This window comes from Podarcis vaucheri (assembly GCF_965113315.1).
Source record: "Podarcis vaucheri genome assembly, chromosome: 12".
In the NCBI taxonomy this organism is placed as follows: Eukaryota; Metazoa; Chordata; class Lepidosauria; order Squamata; family Lacertidae; genus Podarcis; species Podarcis vaucheri.
This window is the reverse complement of record NC_138750.1, coordinates 52,459,526-52,484,555: the sequence shown is the minus strand read 5'-3', so window position 1 is coordinate 52,484,555 and position 25,030 is coordinate 52,459,526. Positions and strand designations below refer to the sequence as shown.

Sequence of the window (25,030 nt, the reverse complement as noted above, 5' to 3'; positions counted from 1 at the left end):
ATCAGCTAGGACAGGGGTCTGTAACCTTTAAGACAAAAAGAGCCACTTGGACCCGTTTCCGAAGGAAAAAACCTGGGAGCCGCAAAACCATTGCGACATTTAAAACAAATATATCTCCGGAGCTGCGATCTGACAGCGGGCGGGAAGGTGACGTCGGGACGGTGCGTGACTAACGCACGCACCGCCCCCATGCGACGTCACAGCCAGTACAGTGCCCGCCACAGTGGGGAGTGTCGGGGTGCACAATGCGCCTCCTCCCCTCGCTAGTATCCGCCCCGGAGCCGCGGCAAAGGTGTAAAAGAGCCACATGCGGCTCCGGAGCCGCGGGTTGCAGACCCCTGAGCTAGGAGCACCATACTGCCATTACTTAAGGAGGCTTGGCTTTCTTGAACAACTAGGAAGAAAACTCACTTTCCACCGCTGTTGGAAAGAAGTTTTATATTCAAGTGCTGATGGAGGCCAGTGGACACAAGAAGGCAAACATAGGTAACTGAGTTTGAACATATACACACTAGCTATGGCAACAAATGATGCTGTAGACCAGGAATATAAAAGACTATAGCCTTCCTAACTGAATGCTTTAAGGAAACAGTAGGCCAAGGCCAGATGTCCTAACCAATACCAATCTCCAGTGGGAGGAACCCGTGGCCTTCCAGTTGTAGGACTGCTGTTACAATTTCTGATCATTGGCTCTGCTGCCAGGGGCTGCTTGAAGATGTAGTCCAGCAATATTTAGACGATTGTGTCCCTGAGAAAAAACCAGCCTTAAGCAGGTGTGGATCTGATTCTTTCTAGCCCGTCCGTCTTGGTTTTGTCAAATACTTTTTACACCCTGAAAAGCATTTGTTGTTTATGAAGTTCACAACTGGTGTGTTTATGAACTTAAAAACCTTAGCCGACATACAGAGCTTTGTCCTTGAACAACCCAACAAAATGTATTCTGGCCTCAGCGCTGTTATCTCATTCCCATTCTGAAGAATATTGTAATAGCCCGTGGATATCATAATAGCAGGTTGCCCCTTCTGACTGAGCAACTGAAATGGTATGCCCTGCAGTTTCTTATATTTGCCTGTAGGGTTAACTTGATAAAATGAAGGGAAACCTTTTGTCATGATCATTCTAATGTTTCTTCAGCTTGCAAGAGCTCCCTCTGGTGACTAATTGAGTCCATGTCAGCTTGAAACATCTACAGAGAGTTTGATCCGTGCAGAAGTTCTTCATTCCCAAAATATAAAGGGAATGCTTGCTTTAACACAGTTAACCATGCAGAGTCCTTTTCAATCTTTCTAGGCTTCCTGTTCAATGTAAAGCTTTCTCCATAACTGCCATTCTAGAACATGCTTAACCTGTTGGATTCTTGTCTCCCACATAGCTGTTTGAAACAGAGAAAGTGCAGTAAAGAAGGGGAAATGGCAGTTCATTAGGATCCTAGGGCTTCCTGTCACCTGGTGCCCAAAGAACTCATTCAAAATCTGTCTTCTGCAAAGCACACAATGCTAATCCCTTTATTTTTCAACCAAATGGCTCAGACAAAAACATACTATCATGAAAACCTCAAGTATGAATAGCTTTTCTCCTCATGAAAACCTCAAGTATGAATAGCTTTTCTCCTCTCTCTCTCTCTCTCTCTCTCTCTCTCTCTCTCTCTCTCTGGACCACCAAACTACTGAAATGTCAATGTTTACAATAAAACATGAAATGAAGGGGGGATTCCTAGCTGTATATAACCTAATACTTCCATGCTATAGAGATGAGAGAGTGAGTATTGTGGTGTGACAGAGCCAGTGTGGCATAGTGTTTAGAATGTTGGACTAGGACCTGGGTTCAAATCACTGCTCTGCCATGAAACACACTGGGGGACCCTGGGCCAGGCACTGCCTCCAAGCCTAACCTACCTCACAGACTTCTTGTGAGGATAATGTAGGGAGGCCCAATTGTGCTGTGCTGAAGACCCCAATGCCCTTTGGCCTGGTGGTGCAGAAAACACTGTGAGGATTGGATTAGTCTCCCTTCACCTTTGCTGTATATCAGCAGCTGAACTGAGCCCAGCCCTAACTGAGCAATCTGTTGGCCTGTCTGAAAAGTCTGGTTTTGAAATTAATTGCAAGTCATTGTGTACAGGTATATTAGTTTAGCCCATAAAGGGGGAAATTAGATGCTTATTTCAAAGCCTGAAAGCAAGGGCCTTTACCTTGGAGGCACAGGTGAAGAAGAATGTGGCAGATGTTGTATCTGCTGGCTAAATGCATTTTAACGGAGGCACTCTGGAAGCAGAAGCTTCAATAGAAAGAAGTGAATAGCAAACATCTGGGAAAGATTACAAAAGGGAAAGATTTATTCTGTACTGAGACTGCTAATGGGTGGGGACTACCAGGGGAGAAAAAATTAATTGCTTCAGTAGCTGAATGAAAAATTAAGTTTACTTCCACTTTGGGCTCTGGAAAAAAATGTTTGCATATTTTTCTCTGATCTGCAAAATTCTTTATTGGATCCAGAGGAAATGTGTCTTGCTTCATTGTACTGGTCAGTTGGAGAAGCAGCTTGAACACCTGGAGTGGGGAAGGAAGATGTTTAAGCTCCACTATTCCTGAGCTGCCTCGCCAAAGGCATCACACGAACCCCAAACATCCTAGAGGGAAATGGGCCTGTGCCACCAAGGGCATCAACCTGGTTTCTGGTGTCACTTTTAGCACCTGGCAAACACCCTGCTATCCTGTGGTGGTTTCAGCTTTCTGGCAAATTATGGAAATATAAATGCCACCAAGCACACATAGGAATTCAGACAATATTCCCAAACACATCCGAAGGGTGTCCCAGAGCTACTAACCAAACTTACCGTATTTTTTGCTCTATAAGACTCACTTTTCCCTCCTAAAAAGTAAGGGGGAAATGTGTGTGCATCTTATGGAGCGAATGCAGGCTGCGCAGCTATCCCAGAAGCCAGAACAGCAAGAGGGATCGCTGCTTTCGCTGCACAGTGATCCCTCTTGATGTTCTGGCTTCTGAGATTCAGAATATTTTTTTATTGTTTTCCTCCTCCCAAAACTAGGTGCATCTTATGGTCTGGTGCATCTTATAGAGCGAAAAATACAGTAATTATAGGCCTATCAGCTTCTTGTCAATGGCTTCAAAGAACAGAAGTAGGAATTGTGATACGGCCCCCCATTGTTATTTAAGATGGGATGAAGGGAACCATGGAAATGGTTAACAGATACTCTCCAGCTGTTGTTTTTTGGCTTTATTTCTTGACTTTGTACCACTGGGTAGGCCAGTGGTAGGGAAGCTATGCTATTGTATGCCTACTCTCATCATTCCCAGAGAAGGGGAATGACAAACTTGGGTTGACTAGATGGATCCAGGGGGATGCTTCAGTTGAGAAGGGAGCAGTACAATCTCCCTTGAAGGAGGCAGTTGTGCACCCCCTCCTTAAGTAGACTTCCCTGCGAGTTAGGAACCTGGCCCTTGATCTGCTAAGGTTTCTCCACCCCTGGTATGTGGCATTTGGATGGTTCTGGGTACTGGTCATGGCTATAGCCCTAAAGAGAGCAGTCCTCCTTGACTGTAAGGAGGTCAAGATCTTACCAAGAATAATGATTCGTGCTGCATGTCTGGGCTCTTTTCTCCGCAACCACATGACAAAAATGACTTTGAGGGCCTCAAGAGCACAAAAGGCACTGGTTGCCTTTCTCCAGTCATTAGGATGGTTCCTTGCTGGTTGGGGGAAGCTGTTTGCCAAAAGAGGAAGAAAAAACAAGCTGGGAAGGAGGTGTGTGTTAGAAAATTTCCATGAAGCTCCTCAGGAAAAGGTCCCCCATGGATATTTTTAGAAAAACAAAATCAGGCAATCTGCTAACGAATATATGACTCCAAATTCCAGTGCCTAATTAATCAGAAGCCAGTGTAGCTAATAATGATGGGAGGGTGGGGCACAACATCATTCTAATTAATCAGCCTGGAAATGAACATTTCAGCTCTGGGAAGAGGAGGGGGTGCTGCTACTGCTGCTTCCCTACAGCTTCCAAACATCTCTCCCCCCCCCCTAAGTTAAGGTAATATGAGTTCCGCTCCAGAAGATTTCCCCAGGTGGTCAGTGGTGGGTTCCTTCCTAAGAAGGCCACGATGGGGATTTTCCAGATCACCTTCCTTCTTTAAGGAACAGCTAAATGTGAAAGGGGAGAAGTTCATTTAAATGTGATCATTTCCCCAAAAGGCCCTTACAATTGCCTCTGAGCATCTCTCATAGACTTTTGAATGGGGTTCATGGAGCTGAAATGAATTTATACCCTGCTTTATCCTTTATAAAGGTTGATACCAAAAAAATTCCAGGTGCTTGAATGTTCTTTGAATGTTTTCACAATATTGGTTATGATGTTTGATTTCACTATCTGATACCTGGCAGTTGATAGTTTGCATTATTTGACTGTTGATATGAAATGATGTTTAATATTCTAAAAAGGAGGTGTGGTAATTTATGTAAAAGACAAATACAACCCCAAAGAGCTATTTAAAGATGAGAATGAAAGAATGATTGCTAATGAGATAACATTACAAAGTGGGGGGGGGATTGATAATTGGAATCTACACATTAAATGATAAACTATTGGAATTTTATAAAGAATTGGAAGAAAAATTGTTTGATTTCATGGATCAAAAAATAATTTTAAAGGGTGACTTAAACGGGGTAGTCTCATTAGAAATGGATAGGACAATAAGAAAAATGGATTCAAAAGAAGGAAGACTACCTCTGACTTTTTTCAATTTGGTGGAGAATTTAAAATTGACTGATGTTTGGTGATTTAGATACCCATTTGAAAGAGAATATACCCATTAATCAAAGCCAAATCAGTTTGCCAGAAGATTGACTTGATATGGCTATCAAATGAGTTAACATTGAGAAAAAGAACCAAAATACAACCAAATACCTTATCAGATCACAACCCAGTGTTACCAAAGTTAAAAGGAGAAGAAAACTCCACATTCAGGTGGAGGCTAAATGAAAGTCTTCTAGACAACCATGTAACTATGCAAAAAGTGGGGGAAATCCTGAAGGATTTGAATTGAATTTGCATAAAGGGACAGAACGAAATATTGTATGGGATACAAGCAAAGCAGTAATGAGAGGCTTTTTTTATTCAGCAAAGTGCATACCAAAAAAGAATTTGAGAAGGGGTGGGGAGAAATTATAGAGGAGCTGATAAAAAATGAAAAAGAGTTGATTAAGAAACCTGGAAAGGACACAATAAAACATAACATAAAAATGTTACAGGCACAGTTTTCAATGTTAGTGAACAAAGAAATTGAATGGAAAATTAAAAGGTTTTTGTTATAAAGATGAATGTATTGCCAAGAATGTTGTTTTTGTTTCAGACAATACCTGTGGCCAGTGGGGAGGGACACTTCAAGCAATGGCAAAAAGATAAAACTAAATTCATCTGGCAAGGGAAGAAACCAAGGATTAAATATAAATTATTAACAGATGATAAAGAAAGAGGGGACTTTTCTTTGTCAGATTTTAAATTGTATTATGAGGTGTCCTGTCTCTGCTGGCTAAAGGAATGGATAACTTTGAAAAGCACAGGTATTTTAGACCTTGAAGGTCATGACAATAGATTTGGATGGCATGCTGCTCATTGAAATAAAATTATATGAAAATAATGTATAGATGGTACTTAACACCGGTAAAACTAGCAAAGATGTATAGAACTGCTTCTAACGTATGTTGGATATGTAAAGAAAAAGAAGGCACTTTCCATCACATGTGGTGGACGTGCAAGGTAGCAAAAGCAGTCTGGGAAATGATATATAATGAGTTGGAAAAAATGTTTAAAATAACATTTGTGGAAAAACCAGAGGCTTTTTTGTTAGGTATTATAGGTACAGGGATTCCGAAAGAGCAGAAAAGACTATGTATGCGATGACAGCAGCAAGAATACTACTGGCCCAGAGATGGAAAGAAGACAAATTTCCAACCAGAGAAGAATGGCTGATTAAGATGATGGACTATGCCGAAATGGCGAAATTGACCAGGCGAATCAGAGACTAGGACGAGAAGAAGTTTAGGAAAGAATGGGGGGAAATTTATAGTCTATTCAAGAGAGCATTGTAAACAGTTAAAAACTTTGGCAGGATTAGAGTAATACTTGTAAAAGACAAAATATACTGGAAAAGTTAATAATAGATACAATAAGTTTGGGCGGGGGGAGGATAAGTTGAATAAAAAGAGATGGACAATGGAAACCAGAGAAGGGCAGGGGGACGTCAAGGGATTCTAAGAATCCTAAATGTAAAGGTGATTGATATGTTTAAATTGAATTTTGTTATGTAAAATTTAATTAAAATATATATTTTAAAAAGAAAATATGACCTTAACTCCTCTTGTGCACTCAAAAGTTCCAGTGGTACCTGGTCGGATAACTCAGGTCACAGAAACAGGCTGATTCACATAGCGAAATATTTAGCTGAACTGGGCAGGGGTGTGGTGTTCCGGTGAGCAACCAAACAACTTTCTTATTTTATTATTAAGTTATTTAAAATATTTCTAGACCAGCCTTCATCTAAACAGACCCTAGGGCAGTATACAAGGGGCATGGATAAACCTGCTCATGCCATATATACAAATCCAAAACCATCATCATCAATGTTCACAATCAATTAGCAATATGAGAAGCGTCAATGACAATTAACATAGCCATTTTAACTGCCTGGGCAAATGAAAAGCTGAAAATATTGTTATGGCAACACCACTTGTTAACTCTCTTGGGAAGGCATTCCAAAGTCAAGGTGCCACCACAGAAAAGACCCTTTCCTTTGTTACTGTGTAAAGTGTCTCCAAAAAGGAAGGAACTTAGAAAAGGGCCTCAGAGATTTTGACAAGGGTGGGAGCCCATGATTCTCCTCCAGGTATGGCTGGATTGCAAATCTCATCAGCCCCAGCTGTGAGCATGGACCACCTTCAGAGATTGTGCGCTCCAGCAACATCTGTAGGACCACTGGTTTTCCACCCCTGTCAAGGATACTATGTGGCTCTGAAAGATATTCTTTGGCATTTAAAGATAGGGCCGAGCACCTTGAATAGGACTTGGAAGTAAATAGGTGTCTCCTGGATAAAGAGGGGCTGAAATTACTGGCCAACAGCAAGAAATACTCTTTTGACGCCACTCTTGCAGGTTGGGGAAGAGCTTAAGAGAGGCGAGAACGTTCTGCTTTTCTTTCTAATTAATTGGATTTTTGCGAAACGAGGTGTCATGTCGATTAGTTCAGTCAGAATAACTTTGGGGGGTAGGAGACTGAGTGGATAATTCAATGTTAGCCAAAACGAGTGTTTGTTTACTTTTTAAAGAAAACCAGCACCGGGGGGATGTTCTTTTAACAAATTCAACCTGCGTCCTCCTGACTGTACAAAATTGGACGGCTGAACCTCGCTTTAACTCGCCGGATCCGAGCCCTCTACGGAACGAGCGTGCACCTCTCCGAATTGTTTAACTGGGGAAAGGGATCTGAAATCCAGCCGAGAAAATCAAGCGTACAGTTTGACCTTTAGACTGGCAAAAAGGAGAGGGGTACTGCCACAGATAACCCGGCTGGATGCGTTCAGAGGACCAAAATCTCCTTGGAAGGAAGAGATAGAGTTCCGACGCCTGTTGATGTCCATGCGCGCGCAACTCCCACCAGCCACAGCCAGGCCCAGCAGGGACCGATGGGACTTGTAGTCCACTAACGGCTAAAAGGCCCCAGATTGGCGAAGGCTGGGGTGTGGGCAATGTGGCTGCACGCCTCCCTCTCCTGCCGTAGTTAACCGCTGCAAGCTCAAGACCTGGCCAAGACGCAAAATCTGGGGTGAAACTGGGTCCCAACAAATCTCCTCTGTTAAGGGATGCCAGAACCCTGGCAAGCCTCGCAGACTGGAGCACAGGCCGGGTCCTTTGCTCCCTGAAGTATTTTGGGGTGCGGTTTTCTTATTTTTAGAAAGCAATCCAGTGAGCGCCACTCCAAATTGCCCAGCCCACCCCGCCATATCTTGGACATGTTTTCAATACACATAAATACAATGCACGGTTTGCAGAGGGTTCCACGAGCGGTGCAAACTAAATCCACCAACACTGCAATCCTCTGCAGACCCCATGGAGTTCGATAGGGCTTATTCTCAGGTTAGGTGTATAGGATTGCTGCCTAACTGCTCAGCCCTACTCCGACCTGAGTAATGGGCGGGAGCGAGAGCAAGACCCTCTTGTCTGAGCGAGGAACTGGCAGGATGTGAGGGCATCACGCGAGCAAGGCAGGGCACGGGCTTCTGCCTTCAGCCAGGCAGGCACCCCAGTGGAAGACCCGCTCCTCCCTGCAGCAAAGAGGCAGGAGCCGAGTTGCCGCCTCCTTTCTGCGGGCAGTGATGCGCCTTGGCAACCCGCTGCCTGGGGTGACTCAGGGAAGCCATCCTTTGCTCCGCAGGCTTCTGGGTTTCTTGCTCTCTGAATGCCTGGCCGTGCATCTTTTGCGCCAAGAGCGGCGCCCCATCCACAACTGGCCACGATCCTGGTGAGTGGGAGCGGGAAGTGCTTCCACCCAGCCGCCACCACACAATCTCTCTGCGGTTTGGCTGTTGTTGGGCCGCGCATTGTTGCAGCAGCCTTTCCGGACCCAGGACTGCTGAGCTTTGCCGACTCACTAGCTCTGACTGAAAGGCGGCGGCGAGGGAGCGAGGGAAGAGGAGAGATCGGCGGCGCGCTTGCTGCCTCCCAGCAGGGTAGACTCGTATTTTGAAAGCGCTCTTTCCCCTCTCCTCTGCTGCCGGGTGCGGCTGGATCCGAAAGGGGTCAAGTGTCACTTCCTCTCCCAGTCAATCTCCAATATTCCTTGTAATGTTTTCAAATGGACGAATTCATTACGCCGGGCCGGCTGAATAGGGAAGGGGAGCCCTCGCGATGGGCGATCAATAGCTTCCCCTAATAGTTCGTTTTGCACACTGACCTAGGAAAGGATACGGAGCTGGGGCGGGGAGAGACACAGAAAGAGGAGGGGGGCAGAGGCTTAGGTCACTGGGTTGCTTGGGATAATACCCCCCAATCCCCAAAAAGGGCCCTTTTCACTTCCCCTTTTGTATATTATAAGAACAGGGATTTTACTAAGATCAGAACTGACGGCTGAGTAGCAAACAAGCCTCGGATTACAGCATTGCGGGAGTCAGGGTCGTCTAATTTGTTACTCCTGGAAGGGTAAGAAAAAAATCCCTCTCATGACTTATGGGTGTGAACGTAGGTTGAACGTCGAGGACTAGAAAGTTGCTGAACTGAAACCGAAACCCTTAACCACTGGGCAGGTCCGTCCCTCCTCTCCCGTTGTCCGATCCAATAGCCCGACCAGGTGCAGAAGCAGTACTGATTTGGGCAGCCAGCTTTCTCCCCAAAACAATCGCTTCTTAGCCCCTTTCTCCACTGCTTTCGGGAATGCCACTGGTGTGTCACACGCGCCTTGGAAACGAGACACTTGGGTTTAACCGGGTCCTGGATCTTGGCCTCTGCGAGAAGCTGCCATAGCTAGCGAGGAAAGTGGCGCTGTTGGCGCGTAGAGCTGCAGGAACCGCAGCTGCCTGGCATGTCTTGGGCATCTGGCTCCAGTGGTTGTGACTGTATTTTAAAAGCGTCTTAAAACAAGTGCTCATCTCCATCATGGTTGTGCGCGAAGAAGAACGCGCAGTCCGACAGCTTGCCCAGCATAGTTGGCCAAAGCAAGGGGGTCCCTTGCTCTGCTTGCCGGAATCCGGGTGAGGGGCCCCCAGCATTTGATGACAGCCGCCAGCTTTTGTAAAAGGCCGGTAGAATCGGATGATCAAACCGGGCGGAGCAGAAAGACAACAGAGTCCTAAGCAAGTCATAACCAAGTCTTAAAGCAAATGGTTTTCCGGCTTCGAAAAGAATCGACAGTATGGCAGCGTCTTGCCCTGCAGAAAAGAAGGGGAAGACTGGACACCCCAGCCCGTGCGTGCAAACGGAACTGACCAGGGCAGGGCATTTTAACCATTTAACTCTCGCTCTCCGTATGTGCCCAATATCCTAGTCGAAATGAAGGCACCACTTTTCCTCCTTAGAAACCCTGTTGCAACTCATGGTTGCTCCCGGAGATTCAGATCTGCTGCGCAACTATCAGCAGAGGGGAACCCCTCTTTTCTTAGCTTTTCAACTGGGCTTGAGGTATACAGACATACAGTTGGTGGGTGCCAGATTCCGCCCCAAAGCCCGGGGCCTCTGGAAAATGCTAACAGCGCCATCCGAAGCAGGGCCAGTCAACTGTAAATTACTTTAGTTCAACGAAGCGCAAGCCTTGGAAGGGGTGATTTGGAGAGAAGTTGGTTGCTTCCCAGTGGAAACTTCTACTACTGTACAATATGTATATATATATTGTAGCTAAGTTTAATAAGCAAATCAAGTGTGCAGCCGCGGCCCATTCCTATCGGAGGGAGATTTTTGCCACTGGCCAGGGGCACAATTCAACCGGAATTACTCGTGAGCAGCTCCCCTTTTTGTCCGAAGGGCGCCCACGCCCTGGAGGAGGATGTGTCCCCTGAGTTGAGAACCTGTCCACAAGCGTTGCTTTTGCATCTCTAATGGCAACACAATGCCAAAGCCCAAACCTCACATTTCCCATGCCTCTTGTGCACACCAGATTCGTTCCGAAATTCAAACAAAGCGTTTAAGTAATGTCTTAAGGATAGAGCCCATATTTGCCCAGGAGGGACAGTTAGAAGAGTTCGCCTAAAACGCCGGTGGAATGAGAGTGCCTTTTTGGCGATTTCTAATAGTGAATTTAGGCGTTCGGCAACCGCTCTAAAATGGGACGTTGTTTAAAAAGACTGCCTTTATTCGGTGTAATCCGAGCCCCACTGAATGTAGTGAAAGTCGCCCCTGCCTATTTCCATTTCAATTGGTCAGGATCTCACCCCACAGCAGATATATTTAATCAAATAAATTTCCTGCTGAAATATTTCTCCATAAGCACACAGTCTTGTCCTTTAAACATGTCGAAAATCACAAACCCTAATTAAAAACTAATAGAAGCGGTGTGTTTTGTTAATTTTTCGGACTGGCTATATAAATTTATCAACCTAGCTTTCTCCCCCTCCTCCGCCCTCAATGCGGAAGCAAGTTCATTTCCATTCTTCCCCCCACCCCGCGACACACACGCACATCCGAGATGAGAGATTTCTCCCGGCTGCCAGGATTTTAAATACGATGTGTCAGGATGCGAAGCCAATGTTGTTTTAGCAGACAAGTGGTAATAACAAAACTATTTATGCAAGCCCATTAGAGCAGCCGCAGGAGGAACCCTGACTGGTAGTTAAAATTTCTGAGCCAGAAAATTAAAAACAAATATTTAACTTTGCAATTTTGAACCCACGGCTGCAACCACGGTTAAACTTTTACAGTGCATATTCAATGAGCGACTTCCCCGGCCCCTTTTAGACTACCCAGGGGAAGTGGCTTGGATGCGGTTTCAAAAGGGATTCCTCCTAGATGCGCTCAATCCCCCTCCCTCGCGCGCAAGGGCAAGCTAGTGTGGCAAAGAGAGCCAGTGTGGTGTAGTGGTTAAGAGCGGTAGTCACGTAATCTGGGTAACCGGGTTCGCGTCTCCGCTCCTCCACATACAGCTGCTGGGTGACCTTGGGCCAGTCACACTTCTTTGAAGTCTCTCAGCCCCACTCACCTCACAGAGTGCTTGTTGTGGGGGAGGAAGGGAAAGGAGATTGTTAGCCGCTTTGAGACTCCTGAAGGGGAGTGAAAGGCGGGATATCAAATCCAAACTCTTCTTCTTCTTCTTCTTCAATGTGAAAGGTTCAGACACTTCCATGATGGAAGAAACAGAGTATTTGGTGGAACCAGTTCTTTTAAAAATAAATATAAAAATGGGCAATTAAAAAAAAAATAAACTTCGAGATCCACTATTTTGCCCCTTGGGTCGCTGAATTGTGTGGGTTTCCGCGCGCGGCCTTCCCCATAAGGGGCAGCAAGAAATGAAATGTCATCAGCCGGTTGATGAAAAATTCTGCACCAACAAGAGTCCTGCAAGTAAGAGCAGCCGGGCTGAATGTAGCAGACATCCAATATTCATAGGTCTCTGGATGTGCACACCCCATCGCGGGGCGGGGGGGGGGGAGTTGGAGTAAGGGTTGCCGTTTGATAGCCCGCGCTCCAACAGAGTCGTCCTTATTACCTCGCCACACACTTGATCGTAATCCCTATTGATAAGTTCTTCGCCCTGCCAAGGCAAACCTACTGTATCGACCCCAGCCGCAGTTCAGTAGTATCGACAGAACCCGCCTGCTGCTCAAGGCCCGGCGCCTCTGCTCGGACCGGGTGACCCCCATTCGCTTCTAGACCTTCCCCAACTTTATGGCGGCCCTTTCCCAAGGAGCGGCATCGATTTTATTTTGCTCAGTGAAAGTATCGGGTCGTTATCCTCGTCTCTCTCTTTCTCTCCCTCTCCAGTGCTGTTCAGAAAGCAAAAGAGCGGTTTGGTTCACCATTTTCACAAAATAATGGACTCAAGAGGAGTCCTTCTCAAAGCGAAGGTCTTAGATTTTATCTTCTCACAAATGACTACGTTGTACATCTCCAGCCTCTTTTTGTCGTCTCGTGTCATAACACGGTTAAATGTGACCAAAGAAACCGATTTATTTCCAATGAACCGATTGAAGCTGAATCCAGCTGTTTAAAGGGACGATTAACTGTCCGGATGCATACTTTGCATCATAATTTTGCCAAGTTCCACTCCTCTGCAGACAAACAATGAAGAAAAAATAAAAATAAAGAACCAAATCTAGTGAAAGCCAAACACTTTTAAGTCCCCCTTCTTTTTAAAAAGGGAAGGTTAGGCGTTCCCTGGGAGTCCATAGGAAACTCCAAAGTTCCTAACTATCCAAATTTCCTAAGACACACCCTAGCTATCAGGTCAATTGTTATTTTTATTCAGCTTTCCTGCTTTACTAACATGTACATCGTTCGTATTTGTGAATACAAACAGCAAAAGGAAGCATAAAAGCAGATTAATTTTTTGTCTGAAACAAAGCCAGAGATTCTTCATTCAGCTGAGCAGAGGAATGAAATCGGTTTACTTATATCGGGAACGATAGGAGGAAATGGGCATTATTTTCTCTACCCCCCCCCCAACATGAACGTAGCCAGGATTTATGTTGGGGGGCAGGCTTTATGTGGGTGGGCAGAACCTCAGTTAATTAAGTATTTTGTATTGATTTACACTGGGGCAGCTGCCCCTCCCTTGACTATGCCCAGCCCCCCCCCAGCATGTAGTACCATATTCCTTCCCCATGATTGGCTGATAGTCCCTCCTCTTCCTCCAAAATCAAGGCTGCTGCTGAGCACGGTGGTTACTTCCGAGTAAACCTATCTAGGGTGCCTCTGTGTGTCATTGCCGCACTGATAATAAAGCAGAGGGATAAATCAAAATATGTATGCTCAGAAGCAAGTCTATGGGACTCTATGGGAGTTCAGTTGCTTACTCCCAGGTAAGTTGGTACAAAGTTGCAGACTGTCTTGAATAAAAAATCAATTATTGGAACTATACAGAAGTTGGGAAGTATTGGCGAGGGGAATTCGAAGTGAATGGGGAAATGCTTGGAAGTGGGGGCCGTGGCATTCTGAAATACTGGACTTGGATCACCTGTGGCCCGGAGTGGCCTCGCCCACACTTAAGTCTCCTCCACCTAACCAGATCCGCGCGTGCAGGCGGCAACGTGGTCAGGAAATGCGCCTAAATTTGTGGCCCAGGAGGGCAGTGAAGGCCAAAGAGGGATGGGAATGAGGAAGCCAGCTGTCTGCAGGAGAGGAGAGAATGTGGACTGGTGGGTTCATAGATAGAGAAAAATTGATCCATCTCACGTCGTCTCCAACTGCCCCCAAATCCGGGGCTCGTCCGATCGACCCCCGTGTCATCCTCGGCCTGGCGGGGAGAGGAGCTGGAGCTGTTGGGGGGGGGGGCGGTGTCAGATAAAGACGTCCGTCAATCCGAGGCCTCGGAACAGGCTGACAGAGCAGGCCGCGGCGCCGTGACCCTGGCCAGCTTTGTCCCTGCGACGCGCAAAGCTCCCCGGCTTGGCAGGAGAGAGAAAATTAAAATGTCACCCATAGTATTGAACTTGGAGCCAGCAAGCCGGGCGAGGATGACGGCGCTGCTCAGGGAGGACGGGGGAGATGCGCGCACCTGCGGCAGGTGGGGAGGGGGCTGGGGACCATCCATTGGGGTCGGTGGGGAAAGATGAAGGGGGCGGCGGTTGGCTTGCGCTATCTGAGAGCTTGCGCGCAGCCCTGACTTTTGCCAAATGTTGCCCCCAGCAGTCAAGCGTCTCCAGCAAGGAAAGCAGCCGGAGGGGGGAGCCCCCTAGCCCGAGTTGCTGGAGGGTGTTGTCCGGCGCAACGAAGGAGAACTGCGTCGCTCTCCTTTGCTACAGGCCCCAAGAAGGTAAGTACGTGAGCAGGTACACAGGTCGGTCGGTGTGCGAAGGGAGGCACTCCGAAATGGCGCAAGCCCATGGCAGCAAGAGTTAATAAAGGGGAGGGGGAGATGGAGAGAGACGCCGAGTGATCTACATAAAGTGCCTCGGTTAGATCCCCGAGCCTAGGAAGCCCCGGCATAGCCTGATCTCCTTGCTGTCCACGCCGCAGCAAGTTGGCTGCAAGTTCCGCGGGGAAGTGGGTTCAGGATGGCAAGGGGACACCTATATCTCTCTTTTCTTTCCTCCGACTCCTTAAAGCCCTTTAAACCGGATGCGAATTTGCATCAGCTCGCTCCACTCTCCATGTGCGGATGATAACTTTGACCTGAGTTGGCCTCCCCTGAGCTGGCTAGGGAGAATCATTCCCAGGCGGTGGGGCTGGGCCCGTGGTCTGCCTATGCCGTTTGCACCCCACGTAAATTGGTTTGTATCCCGATCCTACTCGTTAGCTCAAGGCATGTCTGGAGGAATTAAGCAGACCTTACTTCCGAGGAAGCGTGTTAATAGGATTGGGCTGGAATCATGTTGACTATGTGGATTGGGGTCGCAGCTGAAAATTGAACTCACTGGGTGGTATCCGACAAACCCATTCTCAGAGTAGACCCACCGATTTAAATTGACACAGATTTCAATGGGTCTTCTCTGGGGTTGACTCTGTTGAATGACACCCGGCATATATTAAAGGCCACTTGGTTTGATTCGCACATTTATTATCCCATATATCATCACAATGTTCGCTATGGAAAATAAAAACACCAGTATAAAACCTTTCTGAAACAGCAAGCAAACGTGTCTTTGTCAGGGCCACTTTTGTACTTTCAAATACATTTACCCTCCTGCAAACATAAATTTTCCATTTTTTTTCGCCGCATTCTAAACCATTACTTGGAAGTAAGACGCAGTGGTTGCAACGGGTATGTGTAAACCGCCCTGGGGTTGTTTATGTCGGCAGGCAGCATCGAAATTTCTTGCATAAAATGAAGAAACAACTTCCAAACAAACCCGCTTGCAGTCGAGGCCCAAAATGCATCGGAAGTCCCATTTCTTACAGATAAACTTAATCGGAAGCAAAGGTGGGGCTGCCCTAAGGATGTCTACTCAGAAGGAAGTCTCACTAAATTCTTCGTGACTTACTTCCTAGGAAGTGTGAGTAGAATTGCAGCTTCGCCGCGCTTTCCTATACAGGCCTACTCAGAAGTAAGTCCCACTGAATTCAGTGGGACTTACTTCCAGGTGACTACAGCCAACATCACTTTATTTGGATGCAGTTTAAGTTAGACATTTCTTTCTTTTTCCAGAATTATGCGGCGTGAAACGTTCGAAATATTGTTTAGTCCCACATACCGTTTATTTAGTACGTAAATTCAAACAGAAACAAATATGATTATTACAGGGGGGAAATTGTTTAAAGACACGAAGTTCTGAAGGAAAGCATCCGCTTTTTCATCTGAGAGAGAGAGGTAGGATATTCAAGGAGAGCTACGCCTTCCACCTATCTCGCCCGCCCGCGACCATTAGATTTCATCGGTCTGCCTTCTAAATTTCCAGCTGGGAGTTAAACTGCAAGCAGCCAAAACAATGACGACAAGTGCGGTGCGGATCCCACTTTGCAGGGTTACTGGAATTCTTAACTGAAGGCCTCCTCTTGCCCTAACGGCGAACGGCCGCCAGGGGGCAAAGAGGCATCAACAAAGGCCCAACGAGCCAATCCCCAGGGCTTCTCTCTGCAGACAGCGTTTTTAAAAACATGCTCTGGTTGCAAAGGTCTTCTTTTCTATTTGCAAAGGATTTTCCGCTCTCGCTCCCTATTCCCCCCCCCCGCCAAAATAAATAAAAATGAAATAAAAATATTTTCCTTGGGCACAGAGAAACGCTGTCCTAGGCACCCACAAGCATGTTCAGACGGAAGCAACGCTAGGCACTTTCCTGTCTGCAGCTATATAACACATTAAATAAGAATGATATTCAAATATACCAGATCATATCCCTGGCCATTTATCCTACTTACCTTGTCGAAATATTTAACCTATGATCTCCGTGCATTCTAATGACATACTTCTGAATGGACGTTTTACAGGATACACATATTGCTTTAAGCTTTCTCTCCTTCCTTCCTTCCCTCTCTCTCCCTCTCTCCCTTTTCAGTCGGCATAGCTCAAGAAAGCTGGGGAAGGGTCTCTTCCTTGGGGCAGTGGTGGTGCAGGCTTGGAGGTCTTAAGAATTATGGAGCCTGCGAGGCTAGACAGAATCCAAATGAAACCACTCAAGGGAAACTTCGCTGCAGACAAAAACACACACGTACGCAGACCACATTCAATTCCCTGCCTCCTCTTCCCCCCCTTGACTTATTTGGTTTGGCGGTCGCCCGTTGCAGAAGCCAAACAGGGAAATATCCTTCACACCAGCTCATAAGGAGCCTGGCTGGAGGAAACCCCGCTTTCCCACCCGTACTCCTCTCCTTCTGGGTTGTTTAAATAAACCATTCGGAAGAGCGTCTTGCAGGAGATACATCTCTCCTCCCGCCGCCCCCGCCCGGCTTCCCTGCCAACTGGAGCATTACGAGCCAGGCGCATTTTTGCAGACAATGAAGCCCACAGTGCTGCTGAAATGGGCCACCTTCTGTCTTTCCCCCAGGAAGAGGGCACTGCTTTCCTCTCTCCACACACCCCTAACACACACACCCTGAACGTCTCCACTTCCACCTGTCCAGGGGTGCCAAGTTGAATAAAATATTGCGGGGGGGCAGGTGAGCCTCGTCCCGCATAATCGATCACATGACGCAGTGCACACACACACCCTTTGAATGGCAATGCCCACCAATTTTTTTGGGGGGGAGCCCTCAAATCTTTTATTGGGGCGGGGGAGGGAAGGCGGCGAACGGATCTCGACCCCTAGGAGTTGGCTCCTATGGTGTGCATTTTCTCTCGCATGGCATTTATTGGTTAACTTAACAGTAAGCTGGGCGAGGTATGAACTTGGAGGTTTCGCAGGGATCGAACCAGCCGGTGGTTGGGTGGTGGTTTTTCTTTGGGAAGGGAGGGTTGCCTTGTTTCAAAAGCCGCCCAACAATGGCGATGGCCAGAGTGGAGCTGGGCTCGGCCTTTTCTGCGTGTTCACGAAGCGTTAAAGCTTTATCGAACAAAACAGCTCCGTCTGACCCCGGCCAGACAAAAGGCAACTTCCATGCCCCGCCCCGCCCGCAAACGTAAAAAGAGCGGGCCAGGCAGAGGGAAGGAGGCGACGGCGACCGACCAGGGACAGGCCTGCTTCCCCCCTTACTGCCTTAAGGGCGACCCCGTCTCCTCCTCCTTCTCCTTCTCCTCTTCGCTTCGACTTGAGCGGGGAACTGCGGCCCCTCCTCGCCCTGGGCGCGAGTGTGGACGAAGAGGCTACCTGGCTCCTTCCCTGCTCCCTCCCTAGCCAAGGCTGCCCCACAGCTAGAAACACTACTAGTTCCAGGTCTCTCTCTCTCCCCCCAGGTCCCTCACTTGAAGTAATAATTGGCCTCATTAAGGCCAGCGAAGGGGGAGGAAAATGGCGCCAACGCAACCCCCTTTCTTCCCACCTCAGCCGGCGGCCTGAGCGCCAAGCGAGCCCGCCGGGGAGCCTCTTCCTCTGGCAGCCTGTGCTGGGTGTCACGAAAGGGCAACAAATTGTGGCTGCAGCTTTAAGGGAAAGAGGCACGTGTGGGGTTTTCTGCCTCCATCTCCCAATACTCTGCACCTGATGGCAGCAGCACTCAGGTGTGCTGCAATTTATTATTTAAATGTTCATAAGCCAGCTTAAAATATTGCCTCAAATGCTTATGCTCGTGCTTGTTATGTTTCCATTTTCACACAAGTGTTTGTTTCTTTTTTAAAATTACTTATTTACTTGTTTATAATCCATATTTTCATAAAAATACTGTATATTCACATATAATAGTGAAATCGGCAAAAGGCATCCATAAAAATTAGTAAATACTGATTGGTTAAAAAGAGAAAATTCGTATTGCAAAGGCCTGCCTAAACAATATAGTTTTCAAAAGACATCTGATAGAAGAGACTGATTGTGCCTGCTGAACCTCTACTGGGAGGGCAGGGCCTGCCACGCTAAAGCCTCAGTGCTTAGTGAAGGCCAGCTGAACCTCAGGGGTGTGGAGAACCACCAGAAGTGTCCCATCGGATCTCAGTGTTTGAGGTGGGGCAACAGGAAACAAGAGGGTCCTTAAGGTACTTTAGGCTCAAGTGGTTAGGGCTTTGTGAATTGTCCCAAATACCTTGAACCTGGCCTGGTAGCAAATTGGCAACCAGTGCAGCGCTCTCTCCCTCCCTCCTATGAGCAGTCTGGCTGCTGCATTCTGCACTGCAGTTTCCTCACCAGATACAAGGGCAGCCCCACATAAAGAATGTTATTGTAATCAAGCCTTGAGGTTACCAATGCACATGTACATGGCTATTTATTTCATTTATTTGCTTTCTAGCTGCTATTTGCTCTACAGCAATGGTTCCCAATTGGTGGTCCGTGGACCCCCCCCCGGGGGTCCCAGGCACAATTCACAACAAAAGCTACCATAGGGATAATCATTTTTTTCAAAAAGGGGTCCATGACTTAGCTTTTGAAAAACAGGGGGTCTGCAGTACTAATTGGAAACCATTGCTCTACAGGAATCTCTGAAGTAGATTGCCTCAAAAGTAAGTAATATACATTTACACTGGAGCTGTTTCTAGATCTTTACCCTCAGACACCTAAGCATTGCTCTAGGATAGTATATCCCCAACCCTATTAGGCCATTGTTCCCATCACCTTTTGTTCTATTACACTCCTATTTTGTGATGTGTTGCCGCACTGCACACTTTTTATTCCCACTTTTTATTCCTATTTGTCTAAGGGCAGATAGGGAAGAAATACTAACAGCAGCCATGCTGTTTCAGGGGAGCTGCTGAGTGATAGCAGGTCGAGGTTCCATTGCCTGGCTGTATGCTTCTCATTTACTTCCCCCTCAGGATGACAGGTCTTTTCCCTGTGCAAAAGCATAAATGGAGGAGCCCGGTATAGCGTATACATCTATACATATGCAATGCTAGCTATGCTTCTATAGTCAAACTCATACATAAACACACTATCATGTAACATTTTGCGTCTATAATCCCCCAAGGGTCTGTTTTGCAATTCATATGTGTCTGTTACATCATCTTTAAATGCACTCTCAAGAATTCAGCTCAGCTCTGCCGGAGAAGGATTGTGCGGTGCTCTTGAGAGCAGCAGCCTTTCCTCGGGGCTCACATGCCACCTACTGACCCATGCAGAATCTTGGTCCCTTCAAGACCAAGAGAGCTGAAGCTGCCTCCTCTTGCTTGGCCTGAACAGAGGCACCCAGCCTGCCCTAGAATTTAGTCCGGTTTCTACTGATCTGTGAAAAACACTCATTTGATTGCAAATTCTCAGAACCAGTTGGCAATTCTAAACTTTTAGGATGTTTTCATAAAGTATTTGAAATATGCTTGAGAACTGTATAGAAGAGAAGGTAGACATTCTAAGCTTCGTTCTCTCTACAGTACGGGGCTGACTCTACCATTAAAATAAGGCAACCACTTCAGATGGCAGATGCTGAGGGATGGAGAGTAGATTCTGTTGTGTGAGCCTCCCTGAACTAAGCCTTGGGTGTGGTGGAAAATTCTGTCCCATTCCTAGGGGTTGAAGTAAGATTAATTTGCCAAACTGGTTCGCTTTGTATACAGAATAGAGAGGACATCATTGTCCATTTCTGGCAACAAAATGTGTTGACTCAGCCCTGCCATAGTATATCTCGAGGAAGTTTTTAACCAGACCAAAATGATGAGTAGCAGAAGTCATAAAGAGGGATGGCAGAGTAGCCAAAGGCTCTAGCTTATTTTGAAGGCAAACAAACTGATTTCTTTCTCTTTTCCTTTGTTTCATCTTAAGATCTTTTAAAATGAACAGGTAACTTTTCAATATGTGGGAGATAAAACTCTGCAATCAGTTTTTGTTTAGACCACTATATCTCAAGCACTTAAGCAAATTAATTTTATCATCATCTCCCTTTTGTGCTTACAATCCAGTAAAATAATGAGCTCCAAAACGTTGGTTTCCATTTTGCCCATGTGTATGAGCCAATGTGGGGTAGTGGTTAGAGTTTCAAACTAGGACCTTGGAGACTCGGCTTCAAATTTCCACTCAACCACAGAGCTTACTGAATAGCCTTGGGCCAATCACTACATCTCAGCTTAAACTCATCCAGCAATAGCTTAGAAAATCTCCAAGCTATCCACTGCTCTGTCCAACTATTTCAAGACCCTTTATTTGTATTTAATATCTAAACAATTCCTTGCAGGCTGTGTTCTTCCCACAATTTAAAAAGCAGCACATATATAGTTCTGTTTATTACAAGTTGCAGGGAACACTGTGTTTGTCCCCTGCAGCAAGACTACCCTCAGCCATTACATGGGAATGAGATACTGTGCTACTGGCACCAGATCAGGGCTTGTGGGGGGTATCATGCCAGAAAAGCCTTTTAAAAGGCTGGTTGGTGGTGACAGTGTGATTTTAATGGGGCATGTGAAGCATCCAACAACGTGCAAGTCGTTTTGAGACACCTTAGTGTGAAAATGCAACAAATAAATATGAACAACACCACTTTTAAAATTTGCAACGCAGCCTTGCTCACTGAGCTTGGGGGTTTGGATGTGTGGTGTCTTTTACTTTGTTTTTGCTCCTCCCTTTAGAAACATTGATACTGATATTATACCATAATCTGCACTCCCCACAAAGTACAATTGGTTCCAAACTATATCCTAACTATAAATGGTGTTTAATTGAATCAATTAAGAGGAGCACTGCTCACCACCCAGGAGCTTCTAGTAGAGTTTCCCCAGTTCAGACTCTGCTGAAACCTTCCTGACTTCACCCTCATAATGTGCTTCTGTGTCATCATTGATTTTAATGTGGATTTTAAGGCACAACCAAAGGCAAAATATGTCCTGTTGGTCTGATTATATAATTAGACTCAACACTGTCAAGCAGAATTTCAGCAGAGAAGCTATGTGTTTTTATTGTCAATAGCATTGATTTCCTACCCTGGTTAATCCCAGCTCTTAGCTGTACCCTTGGATGCATACTTACTGTAGATGCTCTGCAGTGGGGGCTATACCTGTTCTAAAAGCTGCTTTTTATTAATTTAATGGCACTTGGGTGGGGTCTTCAACACAGTGCGATAAAAAATACTTTAGGAAATATAACACACACACAAATCTTTTAATTCTTAAACAAGTCTCCTTTTTGTGCATCCTTAAAAAGCAGTTAAAGGCAATAGTTATTTAGACTTCTAAACAATGTGTGTTGGATTTCATGGTCTTGTATAGGTTCGTCTTCTTTTCCTTGCCATATACAAGTCTTGACAATGCATAGTCACTATTCAAATAATGTATGCAAGTTTTTAAGGTATGGAAAAGGCTGAGTGTGGGTGCTACATCTTATTTTTCAAATATATTCAGGAATTGGTAGAAGGAAAACCAGCTGTAACACCAACATCTACGGTCAATGTTTGGTTAAGAGCCCCCTGATGATTCTGACATTAGCAACTGGACCTCCAAAATAGGATCTAGAAATTTGTTGAAATCAATGGCACTCAGAGCAGCATTAGGCATCTGTTTACATGCCACTGGTATTTCCGTGTGTCAGCCTTAGAGTTACTCATCCCAGTGCCACATTGTGATGGGCTGGGAGAAAATGTACAAATGCAAGCTGTTTTCATCTAATAAAAGTTCTGTTGAATTCTTTTCAGTGAAACGCATGCAGATGCAGTCAGCATTACAGTCAGCTGAGACACAAAAAGCATAACCATTCTTGGAATACTGCCTTATTTATACAATGTCTTTTTTATACAATAGGCAATAAAGTCATTTAATATTATAGTAAGGTTAGTAATTCTGTACAATATTGTTTTTTAAAAATCTGGAAAAGTCTGCTCTATTCCCTTTAAAAACAACCATTGAGGTATCAAGTTGTGTTAGCCATAATTCTTAATCCCTTGTCCCTCATGACTGGGAAGTTGTTTATACGAATTTCATTGCTCTGGAGGTGGGGGGGGGAGCCCAGTCTTTCCGCATGGGCAAGGATGTGATTAAATGAATGGCGTCAAAATAGCCTGAGCAGATCCATTGAAACCAGATACTGATTTAAACAAGCTGAGCAGTCATTTCATAAACTTTCTCTTAAACTTTGGTTTATTTTTTTTATTATTCGATAAACTACACATTTTAACTTATTTACCAAGTGAAATAAAATCAGTGGCTGACATTCAACATTACTTACTTAAGGAAAATGTGCTTGACTAATTATGGCTTCTACCCCTGATGTCTCTGGTAACATCACAGAAATAGTAAAAATTACACAAAGATATTTGCATAATAGTGATGATGGTGGCTCATCAGCATGCTTTGCATCCATTGCCTTGAGTGGGTACTTGGGGTGCTGAGTGTTACACTGTTACAAGAGTGAAGGCTTTGCCTCTCTCCTTCAGGACTGCTTCTCCTTGTTCTCAAATCATTTTTATTTAAGTACTTTTAAAGTGATATTTTTATGACTACAAAAATGCGAAACACTCATTCAACAATGCCAACCCTTAAAACAGTTCCTAGATGAGTAACTCCCTAGGTGAGTTACTTTTTAGCTCAACTAATATTCAGCACATATGGTAGAAAAAAGGGTTATCATTTTTTTTAAAAGGAGGCAAGCAACAAATAGTACCCAGAAGTATAGAGAACTATAATTCAAAGAGTTTCAGAAACACACCAGATACTATTAAATTTAGTGCTAACCTCAGACCCAGCTCTAGAGGAAATGGCGCTGCAAGCAAGGAGCAGTTTTTGGCACCTTCTCTATCTGTTAAACTTTTGAATAATTTGTTTTCTATTTCATTTGTAGCCCATTTTACAACTTTGAGTCACAGTTAGCATGCATGATTTATCCCAGTCATTTAAGGCAGGTGTTTGCATGCTAGGTGAAATAATCTGTATTTATCCATGCCATACAAAGTTTTTGTATTATGTGTTTCAGTTGCTGAGTGCATAATAGCCCATGACAGCCCCTACAAACTCTGTATTCCAGGTGGATGCCTGGGTCACTTGCCATAAATTCCATCCTGGCTAGCACCACACATATTAATACTGCATGCTCCTTAAATGTTAAGTGTAAGAACCCTTCCATACATTTTTTGATATGGTTTTTGAATCATTTTCATAAGATAGTGGCAGTAACTGAAGCATATGTACAGTAGGTGCACAGGGTGTACAGTCTTCTTGTATACTGTTTTTGGTCTTGGGCTGTTCATAAAGTTGTAAAATAGATGAATAAATAAATATCAAACCTCTACCCATGAATATTTCTGAAAGACAATACATAAGATTAGAATCCTAGACCACTTATCTAGAAGTAAGTCCCATTCATCTCAGTGGGACTTGCCTCTGAGTAGAAATGCATAGAATTGTGACAGTGGTGATAAAAATCTTGACTTCTTTGTACATTAATTAATCCCTTTGTTCACCTATGAAATTACATACCTTCTTAAGTTATGCCTCCGAACAGACTTACTGTAGTTCAGTACAATTCAATACTCATATTTGTGGATATTGCTGTTCTTTAAATAAGTGACAATTAGGTTCAAAAATTGTGCTCTGTTTGCCCATTTTGTCTGTCACATTGTCAGTTTTGTTTCAGGCCCTTCCCTCCTGCAGATCTGCCATCATAAGCAATGAGGGCACATAGAACTGCAAATCTTTGCTGTTTTGAAAATGGCAGAAAACTGGCGGATCAAAAGTTTAGCCTAGAGGCTGCTGTCAGTTTTCTCAAGGAAATAACTTCATACATTTTCCTGCAACCTATAGGATGGATGTTGCAGTAGAACAGTCCAAATACTGACAGCAAACTTTGTTGTAAACAAAAGAACTACATGCTCCGCCCCCTATCCAAGCAGGGTAAATGGAATTTGTATAGTTAATACTAGGGCAAAAAAGTGAGAAGGAATACCCCAAATTCACTATAGCCCATTTAATGCGTGTTTTTGAGCTACTGCTTAGTACATGCACAGTAGTGAAATAATAGCACAGCTTTGTTTCCAGTTTTTGAATAAATATTTGTTTGTGAAGTGGTGGCTTTACTATAGTAGTGATGGCACAATTGAAGGTGGTAGTCATTCCAGATCAATTAATCCAGAATTAGAATGTGCTGTTAGGAGCATATGCTTACTATTTTATATCATTTCTGTTTCCAGAAAATGTATTAAGCCATATTTACTAGCTACTATGGGACGCGGGTGGCGATGTGGGTTAAACCACAGAGCCTAGGACTTGCCAATCAGAAGGTCGGCGGTTTGAATCCCCGCGACGGGGTGAGCTCCCGTTGCTCGGTCCCTGCTCCTGCCAACCTAGCAGTTCGAAAGCACGTCAAAGTGCAAGTAGATAAATAGGTACCGCTCTGGCAGGAAGGTAAATGGCGTTTCCATGCGCTTCTCTGGTTCGCCAGAAGCGGCTT

General features: G+C 45.2%; 1 protein-coding gene and 1 long non-coding RNA gene across 4 annotated transcripts in view; one reads left to right on the top strand and one right to left on the bottom strand.

Annotated features, from left to right (window-relative positions):
* HTR5A (5-hydroxytryptamine receptor 5A) overlaps positions 1-25,030 on the top strand; it is a 292,809-nt gene that overhangs the window by 122,803 nt on the left and 144,976 nt on the right. The window lies entirely within an intron of this gene.
* Positions 424-25,030, bottom strand: part of LOC309515104 — a 98,550-nt gene continuing 73,943 nt past the window's right edge. Inside the window, exons 4-5 of one of the 2 annotated variants that reach the window (XR_014212272.1) lie at positions 1,588-2,549; positions 1,382-1,553 (exon numbers count right to left, since the gene is read on the bottom strand). This is a non-coding gene — a long non-coding RNA (uncharacterized lncRNA). Of the gene's footprint in view, positions 749-1,381; positions 1,554-1,587; positions 2,550-25,030 lie in introns of those variants that run through there. The other variant, XR_014212271.1, reaches the window with a different exon arrangement.